The 10,917-nt window shown below is 35.7% G+C and overlaps 1 long non-coding RNA gene across 1 annotated transcript; it reads right to left on the reverse strand.

Moving 5' to 3' along the window:
* Nucleotides 1-1,552: 1,552 nt before the first annotated feature.
* LOC124859449 lies at nucleotides 1,553-7,108 on the reverse strand. Its single transcript, XR_007036104.1, has 3 exons — nucleotides 7,049-7,108; nucleotides 2,197-2,246; nucleotides 1,553-2,105 (listed from the first exon to the last, which is right to left on the reverse strand). It is a non-coding gene; the product is annotated as an uncharacterized LOC124859449 (long non-coding RNA).
* Between the last annotated feature and the right edge of the window lie 3,809 nt (nucleotides 7,109-10,917).

The raw sequence follows: 10,917 nt of genomic DNA on the forward strand, positions 1-10,917 counted from the left end.
GCCAATGGTGGTTCCATAATGTTCTCTAAAATCAAAGTCAACTTTTATGTGTAATTCATCACATTTTATGTCATGGTGCATATTTTCTACTATAAAAACCAGAAACATGATCAAAAAGGATTGTACTTATAATTAACAATGAACTGTTACAATTATAGTCTCCCAACTCAATCTATTTTCTTTAAGCCTTCACAATAAATAAAAAAATGAGCAAGACTGCACTGTACAAAGTTAACGGTGTGCTTGTAAATGTTAGGGATTTACATCTTTTTAAATATTTAGCTATCTGCACTCATACTCATACTTCTTTCAAAACTCTTTTTTTTTTATTGTAAACACATTTCTTTGGCAGCAATAAACTAAAGAGAGCATCCATGGTGTTGAATCACCCAGGCTCATTTGACAGCCAATAGTCTTTAATCTTTGAGTATATCCCAAACAACTGTTTTTAAGGTGGCACTTATTACTCAGAAAACTGCCAGAAAAACATTAAAAATAATAAAATAGATATATACAGTGTAGAAAATGAATTTAAAATAGGGAAATGTTTTTCTCAAAAAACACTTTTTCTAATAGGGCTACTGGTATGAACAAAGAAACAAAATAATTATTTGATACATATAATTTATGTGCAACAAAGTGAAATGACACAGAAAATAAGCATCGGACATATGAGGAAATAGGAGATTCAAAAGGGCAAACAATGCCAAGAAACAGGCTGAAATCTGACAAGATATGAGATTAAAAAGGACAGATTTTTACCATAAACTAGGCACAACCAAGTGATCCTCATAAGATTTTTGATTATCAAATTGTCAAAACAATATTCAAAAGAGTCCTTGCAAGAACCAAGGACCACTCGCAGACAACTGCAGAAAGACCTGAAATTAGCAGAAAACATGTTTCTATCAAAAACGATAAGTAATCCCTTTCGCTGCAATGACATCTTTGTTCAGTTACTGTAGATGACTATTGCTAAGGCAATTAAATGAAATTTAATTTAAACTTAATTGATCTCACAATGGAGAAACTGTGGTCTGCATTTAACCCATCCCTTAAGGAGCAGTGGGCTGCCATTCTGTGGCGCCCGGGTAGCATTCAGGGGCTAACCCCCAGACTCTATGCGTTACATTAACGCTCAGCTTGGACTCCTGCTTTACTTGCACAATGATCACCTGCACTGTTGTACTGCTCTTGCATCTTATATTGCTCTATACTTACTCTCACTCACTTAAAACTGTGCACATATATTTATATTATATTGTAGATATGTTTATACTGTTTAATTTGTATTGTATTGCACTGACTACGCCAAAACAAATTCCTTGTATGTCCAAAAATGTACTTGGCAATAAAGCTTTTCTGATTCTGATTCTGATTCTGATTCCACATCCTCTGTGCTTGCTCGGACGATGTGGAATCTGGGGGCTGCTTAGGGACTTGCTCAGGAACCCAAAGTGCTGAAAACCCAAAGTTTTCAGCAAGACAAGTATGTCAAACACACACCAAGAAATTCTCGATTGGTTTTGGATTATTTATTTATGTACCACCGATTCACAATTAAAGTCATATCAAGGCAACAACAGAAAAAACAAACCTTAAAAGAACATCCAATTTATATACATACATATATAGTCAATTCGATCTAATCATACAGACAGATTCAAAGTCAAATGTATACATTCCAGTTTGACCCTAGTTATTAAACAATGCAGTCAAGTTCAGTAAACCATTAAAATTGGTAAACAAGTTTTCTATGAAAAGGAAACTCAGCTGGTTTCATTAAGCAGTATGCAACAGTGGACAGTGGATTGTGTCAAATCGTTAACTTTGTGGCAGTCCCTCAGACTGTGAATGTATATAATGACACCAGAAAAAGAAAAAACCACCCCAATTGAATGAAAGAGAGCACATACAGTTATTAGCAGCAAAAATTACCTTAATGGCTTTGTCAAGAAGAGAGACAGGATTAAATACAGAAAAACAGAGACACTTGAATCATCTATAGAAAAAGAACATTAAATTACTGGCAGCAGTATCTCACTGTATGCCCATTTCCAGGAAGTTGACACAGCTTAGCAAAATGCCAAGGGTGGATGCAGCTTCTATAAAAAGGAAAAATAGAGAGAATACATAAAGTTAAAAGCAGAAATAATAGCACATAATAATAATAATTGGAGAAGTAGGATAATTTACCAGAGTGAGGAAGGGTGGTCAGTATGTCCTCCACCAGCCAAAATCTGTGGCTACAAAATTGTTGAGAAAGCTTAGGGTAACCCTGAGCCACACTAACTATAAGCTTTATCAAAAATTTATGTTTTAACCCTAGTCTTAAAAGTAGACAGGGTGCCTTACAAACTAAAGATGGGAGCTGGTCCAGCAGGAGCCTGAATACTAAACAATCTGCCTCCCATTCTACTTTACCAAACTCTAGGAACCACCATTAAACCTGCAGCCTTAGAGCCAATGAAGAGGAGCTAAAATAGGAGAAATATGATCTCTCTTTTTAATTCAGTAACAATAAAATCCTCATTTGAAAACTACATTTTGTATTTTCTCTGGTTATCTTTATCTTTTATTAAATTTTGGTTTGATAATCTGACATTTTTAAGTGTGACAAAAATGTAAAACAGAAGAAATCTGTAAGGGGGCAAATATTTTTTTTACAGCACTGTGTTTTGCCTGCTATACATTTCATAGGTAAGTTTAAAAAATATTTTCTCCCAAAAACAATTTATCTTCTGAAACAATTTTTGACACTGTTATGTAAAGGTGGCATAGACCCTAAAAAACAAAACATAATTCTAAGACAGAGTAAAAACAAAACACTTCCAACCATGCATGCTCAAAAAAACTTGTATGATGAGTTTTGTAAATCTGTCCTAGATGGCTTTGGTCTATAGAAGAAAAATGGATGATGTGCAGAAACACCCACCACCATGCCACCCCATAACAGTAAATGTGGTGTTGAGTACAATATTAAAAGAAAAATGTCCAGGCCTTTGCTGTTAGTTCTCTGAAGTCTTTCCTAAAGCGGTGCATAGAAAAAGGCTTCTTCACTTTGTATTGCACTTACACTGTGGCGCTAGCTTTTTTTTCCATTGTCTTAAGGTGTTACCAAAGCCTCACTCAAACCTTTCAGTGAATTTTAATGCCTATTAGTGCTTAACATCTTTTGCCTGATGATAAGAAAGAGAAAGACTTAAAGACAGCATAGTAGCAGCTGTGAAAAAGATGAGATTATATCACTCCGATAAAACATTTTTACACTGCTGGCTAACTGACTTTTAGATTTCCCAGATTACTGTGAAGACGCTGCAGGGTCAGAAGCACAGTCGCATTCAGACTAAAAACACCATATGAGATAGACCTTAGCCCAATGTCTCAGAGTAAAGATGTTTCAAGACTATTTTCTTACTGCAGCTGGTATCAAAGTGCACTGTGCAGTATATGGTTCACCACATTAATCACGCAAGGTTGTTCTAAAGTGGAGCCGCAGAAGCCTGTCATTTCAAATAGGTTATATCACACTGTCTTTGAAAACATTTGAACTACATTTCACTTATTAAATAATAACGTGTTTAAATTTTAATGTTCTAGGGCAGTTAAAAATTTTATACTCACTCATTATTTGATACTGTCGGCCTGGGAAAATTTTGTTTTATTGATAAATGACAAGAGAAAAAAATATTCTTGTTTAAAACTTCTCATCAGCTAACTCAATTAATGCTAAAAAACTGAGTATAGCTGTCATTATTTGCAATTTGCTGGAAAATACTAATAATAATAATCCATCAAATTACTTATGAAAAAACTACACTTTTATCTTCAGTTTAAAAAAGTGGTTAATAATTCATTATGGCATTGACTGGTCAAGACCATGAGGTAAAAACCTCATATTCCACATATTGGAAGTCTTTTTGTTACATCGATTCCATGAACACTAAGACTTTAAGAGAATTGGCTAGGCATCTTGCAGACAGGCATTGATTATCTTGTACAGTTTACATACATTTTCATTTGCACTCACTTTAAGTATTTTTGATTGCAAGGCAAGAAGAACAAGAACACCCCTTATTACTTAACCTTATCTAGACTAAAGCACTCTGTAATTTCAGGGCCAGCTTTGAGTTAAATATCAAGAAATGTTTGACCAAAACAGTCCTTAAGGGGAGCAATGCAATCACCCACACTTTAATTTGTTAATAGGGTGGTAAATCATTATTATAACAGCTGTGCTGAATCATAAGACTCGCGTCTGTGTACTCTGATATTGACATTCATGTGACATGAATCAAGTAAACCTATAACTAGAAGCATTAATCCATAACAGTTTATGGGACTGTTAAGGTAGGCACATATGAAGTGCTTGTGGATACCAGCAGCCTCACAAAAGATCCAGATATGCTCATAAGTCTCACTGGTGTGACACCATGTCTAAAAGCGATCATGCTCTTCTAGTCATGTCCCTGTGCAGGTTACCGTTTCTTTACTTAATGATGTTGCTTTAAATGTTACATAATTTGTGAGTTCCTCCTTAAAGATTATTGTTTTTATGTAAAGTTATCAGACAAAGAAACCTTTTTGGTGAGCTTAATGAATCAGACTAAGAGTCTCATGTGTGCCAGCTGTTTGCTGGGGATATATAAAGAATGGCAAAGGAGCATCAGTGGTAACATTAATATGGAAGATATCTGGTATTGAATTTTAAATTTGAACCACAGGGAATTGATAATTGTCTAACGTCTTGAGAATAAACCTACAGAAATTGCCCGAAATGTGTTTTTTAATCAAATGTGAATATGTGGGTCAAATATGACTATTCAAAAATGTGTTGAAACTTTTCACTCAAAAATACTGACTTTGCATTGACACAAATGGAAAAATCGTTTCTATTTGAAGCTATTAAAATGGATCAGTGAACATTTATGTCTGCACAAGGTTTTGTAATTAATTTGTGTTGAACTTCAAAAAAGAGCACGTTGACCTTCTAGTGACACTAAATAGAGGCATAAATAAATAAAGTTTTTACTTCAAACTTCCATCCCAAATTTAATGGATTTTAAAAAATAGCATCATACATTTCTGTCAAACAAAAGTACATTTTATGCTGCATATTTATTCACTGTACACTTTACATTCACCAGTAAATGTTAGCAATTTTTTTTTTATATAAACTTTTCAGGTGCTGTTTACTGATAGCATATTCAATAAAATGAAACACGCACTGAAAAAAATGCCATAGTAACAAAAACCAGAAGAGTTAATATTGCAACTTCCATTTAAAATAAATTGAACTGTACGGCAGTGCTAAATGGAAAAGGCAGAAAAAAACTAATTAGCAATATTTATCCCCAGTGCCTGTCTGTTATATTGTATTCAGAACTATCTGAAAGAGGCTGAAATACCATCCTCTGCTACTTCCTCCTGGAGGCCACTTAGCTTTTCTGATAAAGTACAGTTATGTCCCAAAATTAACCTTATTACACAGTATTGTACCAAATATCAAATTCTGGTACACATACCACTAGTGGTACTGTGGCTGTCTTTACTGGTACATAGAAGAAATTATAAAATTATATTTGTTAGGCATTTGCCAACAATTTACAAATGATGTAGTGCTAATACTTAAAAGAAAATCAGTTCTTCAAACACACTGATCTTTGCTTCAATCAAGAGCAAGTGTTGGTGGCTAGTTTTCCATATACCTTTGAAGTTGGAGCTCTGGAAAAGACATCTAACATATAACCCTACTTAACTGTGCTCCATTTCCAAGTTTGAAAACTGGTGGGATTTGCCTATTGATGATCTCAGTGACCAAGTTAACTACTATTAGCAGTGCAATCTGATAATAATGTATTTGTTTGCATTTTTCCTGTGCAAAAAAAAAAAAAAAAAAACTTTTAAAAGTTTCTTTGCACAGCTGCTGTTTAGCCCCCAGTGGAGTTCAACTTCTCACACAAATTTTTAGTGACTTTTATTAAGAATGAATCGACTTTGATGTTCACTTTTAAGGTTTATGAATAGCAAGTCTAATAGAAATAGATGTTTTTATTTATTTATTTAAATTTCATTTCGATTTTAAAATAGCATAAATACTTTTTGTAATCATACAGAGGAAAATATTCATAGACTGACGCTTAATACTCTAAATTTAGTGTCACCAGTTCATCATTTGTTAATATTTTCTGGTGCCTGTGTCTGCATGGAGTCCCTTTTCATGCACTCTGTAGCAGCAAATTAACCCATTGATAAATTTTTATTTTTCTTTGTATGCTTGTAGGCATACATGTAATTGGCCCCTCCTTTCCAAAATTACTAGGAATTAGTGAATGAGAGAAATATTCTTCTCTTTAACATAGTAATAAATATTATGAAGTTAAATATTTTTGACCAATTATTGACAGTAAAACACCTTCAAGCAGTGATGGAATCAATTTAATTGTTGATTTACTGCACTATAAACAAATTGTGTTTTTTAAACACTGAAATGACCATGCTTCCAACAGTTCTCCATTGCTGAAGCTTTTTACAGTACCTCACAATAGAGTTAGTGGTTTTCACAGTAAAAATACCATATTTTCATTAGTTCTGTACTGCATTTTCTCGTAACATCATGCTATATGAGAAATGTATTTTGGAAAAAAAGTTCTAAGCTTGTGTAATTTAAATTACAGTTCTCAGTAAAACTGGAATATATAATTCTATTTCATCCCTCAAGGAAATCAATGAGTGCCGGTTTCTAAGAATGTGGGAGAAGAAGCAGCATTCCTGTGGTAAAGACTTAATATAATATTTCTTAAACCAAGTGTTGCATCTTTGTAATCATGAATCTGAGAAAAACTACAAAAAAAGAGTATGATAAAAAAAACTGAACAGACTTGCTCATTTGTGAGTCACTATTAAGTCATGCATCAGTACTTCCAGCATGGAGAATTCTAATTACAGTACACAGAAAAATGTGACTTAAAACAATTAATAGTTCATCTACTTGACAGTATGTTTTGCATTATGGAGTTTAGACGAAAATTCAGAATGGAAGACTCACCTTCACCATCTCCACCTTCCAATGACTCTTCTGTGCGTCTTCTGGCCTTCCAATCAGCATCCTGTCCGTCTGATTCTCCATCCAATCACCTTCCGACGCCTTGCTTTTAAAGGACCTTCAGCTGTGTTCATCCTCGCTTGTCAGCTGAGCTCATCCCTCCTTCACCCCACCTCCACCAAATTCCTTCACATCTACTCCTGGCTTCCTCGCTCCCTGGCCGCCAATCCACCACCAGTGTCGGATCAGGGGGAAGACATCTCTAAATCTAAGCCTTACAAATGTTCATCTTAGCTCATGTCATTCTCAGCATTAATGTCTTCAAGCCCAGGTCCGAGCGCCAAAGAAATAACCATGTAATTTCACATCATTAAAACTTTTCTAATTGCCAACCCTTTTCTTTGTGAGTCTTTTCAGATTGAATTTGCATTAAATCCAATCATTAAAACTGATACAGTCTCTTTAAAAAAACAGTTTTAAATATATCTAAAACACATATCATATAGGTGGATAAATACTCATATACATCAATAAACTGACGTTTAGCATGTGTTCAATAGATTGACATTTGTCAATAAGGAGTTTGTTACATGCCTGAATGCTTTGAAGCAGCTCTTATATCAAAGAGTTGTAGCAACGGACAGTCAAACACATTTTTGAGCACAGGTTCAGTCACACAAACAGAAGCAGGTGATAATAGGGCTAGTCTTTATTCAGAGCAATTAATAATTCAAAATATATGTGCCTAGATAGATTCTTGAGTTGACAGAGTAATACTTTGCAACTGATGAGAAATATCGCAAATGCTTTGGAGATTCCATAAGGGATAAACGGGTCTGCTGTATGCTGTTGTGGAAAATTATTTTAATGGTCTCACCTTCTTTTTACCTCTCTCACCTATGACCTCTGTGTTTGGTTACTTAGAGGAGATGGGCTCTAAATTCATTAACAGGAGAGTTTTATATTTAACACTCCCTGAAGTGTTATATCTCAAGGGATGGTAGATGGGTGCCCTCATAAATAACTTTGTTTCCTCTGACCCGGGGAAGGTCTGGGGGCCATATTTCAAGACTTTTCTAAGTTGAGATAACATCCACATACTGGTATAAATACTGTTTGTAAATTTTGTTCAGGGCTCTGCTCCTCTGACTAAGCTCAGTGACAGGGTCTTCAAACGCTGTATGCCTTTGAATAAACTTATAAAGACAAAGTCCGGTCTTTCTCTTGTTAATGTGTCTTCTCTCCCACTTTGATAGGAAAAATCCACAACAGTGCTGTGTGAGAGTTTAAATGATTTGATAAAAATTTAATATTTTGAAGTCTTTATGATTATGCACATTTCTTTCTTTTACACCAGCTATTAAATCTGTTTCAATCTAGACATACAATTATTATTTTGACTGCAAATAACATATAAGATCTTTTTCATTGTTGCTGGTTATTTGCACCTTTTTAATTTTTAAGCAACAGCAAGGAGTGTAAATATATCCCATTTTAATTTGTTGCCATTTATTTGATTTAGAGAAGTCAGCTAAGTAGGAGCCTTAGAAAACCTTAAACCAGACGAGCTGGACTATTATTAAACAGGAAGGTGGTATTAGTCCTTCAACATCTGAGGTTTAGAAAATGGAGCCAAAATCACAAAGTAGCAAATTACAATCCTGGTCTGTGTAGGGGAGCAAAAATTATGAAACATTTATATAAATATTCCACTGCAGGTTTTCTCAATTACCCCTCCATTTCAGTTCAGTTTTAGTAATTCTACTTTGAGTGACACAGTTTCACTCTAGATCATGACTTCCCTGCTGTGCTATTATTGCTTTTCATCTTGTGGCTATACTACATTTAGCCACGCTTTGTGATGAATTTCCTCTTTCCTCCTGGTCATATAGAGCTCAAACATGCAGGACGCCATTAGAGCTCTGAATAAAAAAAAAATTCTTGCTCAAGAGACTGATGGCAAAGTACCTGAAGCTTGGAAATTGATCTCCCCATGCATCAGTTGAAAGATACAAATTGTGTTTTCATTGTTCAATAGGGCTTCACATGAATTTCTTCCACCTATTAGCTGCCTGTGAGCCAAAAGGCCAGTGAATGCAAAAGTCCTTTTTAGGGCCGTGAAAAGTGGGCTGGCTCGAGGTCACCCCTGGTATCCACCGACTGCCTGGGAAAGGCTCAAAATAGAAAGCTGCCAGTCACACAACATGGAGACCAACTGCGCTAGAATGGTTGCAATCTTTGATATAAATTTGGCAACAGATTAACAATGCTATAAACACTGCATGCTGCAGAATGCTGGGGATGAAAACAAGTTCTTTCAAACTGTCACAGTGCTGTGGCTTGGTATGTGCTCTGAATGGTTTTGGAGCATTCTTTGGTGAAGCTGGCTGACAAACACTCTGAAACTTCCTGGAAACAAATCAACAATTGGGCTTTCTTGTGCAGCATCTGCAGAGATGGAACCAATTCAGTCAAAGACTAAAAGACACTGCCAGGCTAATGAGAGTTAACAGTTTATGGTAACAATGATTAAAACAGCCGACCTAACCCTCCAGGAAAATCTTCTCATGTTACAAAAACAATGCCTTGCAGAAGTATTCATAGCCTTTAAACTTAAAAAAAAAAAAAAAAATGTTCACGTGACAACCACATAGTTTAATGTTTTTTTTTTTAGATAATATGTGACAGACCAATACAAAGTAATTCAGAATCAGAATCAGCTTTATTGCCAAGTTCGTACATACAAACAAGGAATTTGCCTCCGGTACACTTACTTTCTGGTTTTTGTTTTTTTTTGCATTAAAGAATATACTTATATACAATCTACAAATATACACATATATAAATAAAAAGGTGCATTTGAAACATCTGTATGCTGTTGTTTGGTACTCTATTAAATGTTCAACAGAGAAACAGCCTGGGGGAAGAAACTGTCTCTGTGGCGGCTGGTTTTAGTAAACAGTGCTCTGTAGCGGCAGCCTGAAGGTAAAACTCTAAACAGTTTATGTGCAGGGTGTGTGGGGTCTGCAGAGATTTTTTCAGCTCTTTTCCTGACCCTTGACCTGTATAAGTCCTGGATGGAGGGAAGGTCAGCCCTGATTATTCTCTCTGCATTCTTGATTATTCGTTGCAGTCTGGACCTGTCCTGTTTTGGTGGATGAGCCAAACCACACTGAGATGGATGAAGACAGGACAGATTGAATGATGGCAGTGTAGAAGATGACCAACAGCTCCTGTGGAAGGTTGAACTTCTTGAGTTGCCTCAGGAAGTACAGTCTCTGCTGGGCCTTCTTTCGAACAGTGTCTATGTGTGAGTTGGTATGAGTATGGTGGTTCCTAAGAACCTGAAGTGGTCCACAGCTGACATGGTGTTGTTGAGGATGGTGAGGGGGGTGTATGGGGTTGGTGTTTTCCAAATGTCCACCACCGTTTCCACAGTATTGAGTGTGGTCTCATGACTGCAAAGTGGATTTTAAATGATATATACACTTTACTAATAAATCTATGAAAAGTGTGACATCCATTTGTTTTCAGCCCTGGCAACAGTAAACCTCCCAGATAAATGCCATACACCTAAACTGACTGGCCAGGCAAGACTTCGGTGGAAATACTCTTTTGACAGGACAACCATTGGGACAGGGAGAAGGGTTAGAGTTGATTGGAGGATGGATGGAGCTAAATACAGGACGTTTCTCAAATAAAAGCTGTCAAAGGTGACAAATTTAGACTGGGCCGGGGGTTCACCTTACAGCTGGACAACGATACTAAACATAAAGGTACAGGTTTAATGGAATTGTTCAGATTAAAGCATATTCATTTCTTAGAACAGCACATTCAAAATCAAATGGCCCACTTTTTTTGTTTCTAAAAAA

The sequence above is a fragment of the Girardinichthys multiradiatus genome, chromosome 22 (assembly GCF_021462225.1).
Source record: "Girardinichthys multiradiatus isolate DD_20200921_A chromosome 22, DD_fGirMul_XY1, whole genome shotgun sequence".
Taxonomy (NCBI): Eukaryota; Metazoa; Chordata; class Actinopteri; order Cyprinodontiformes; family Goodeidae; genus Girardinichthys; species Girardinichthys multiradiatus.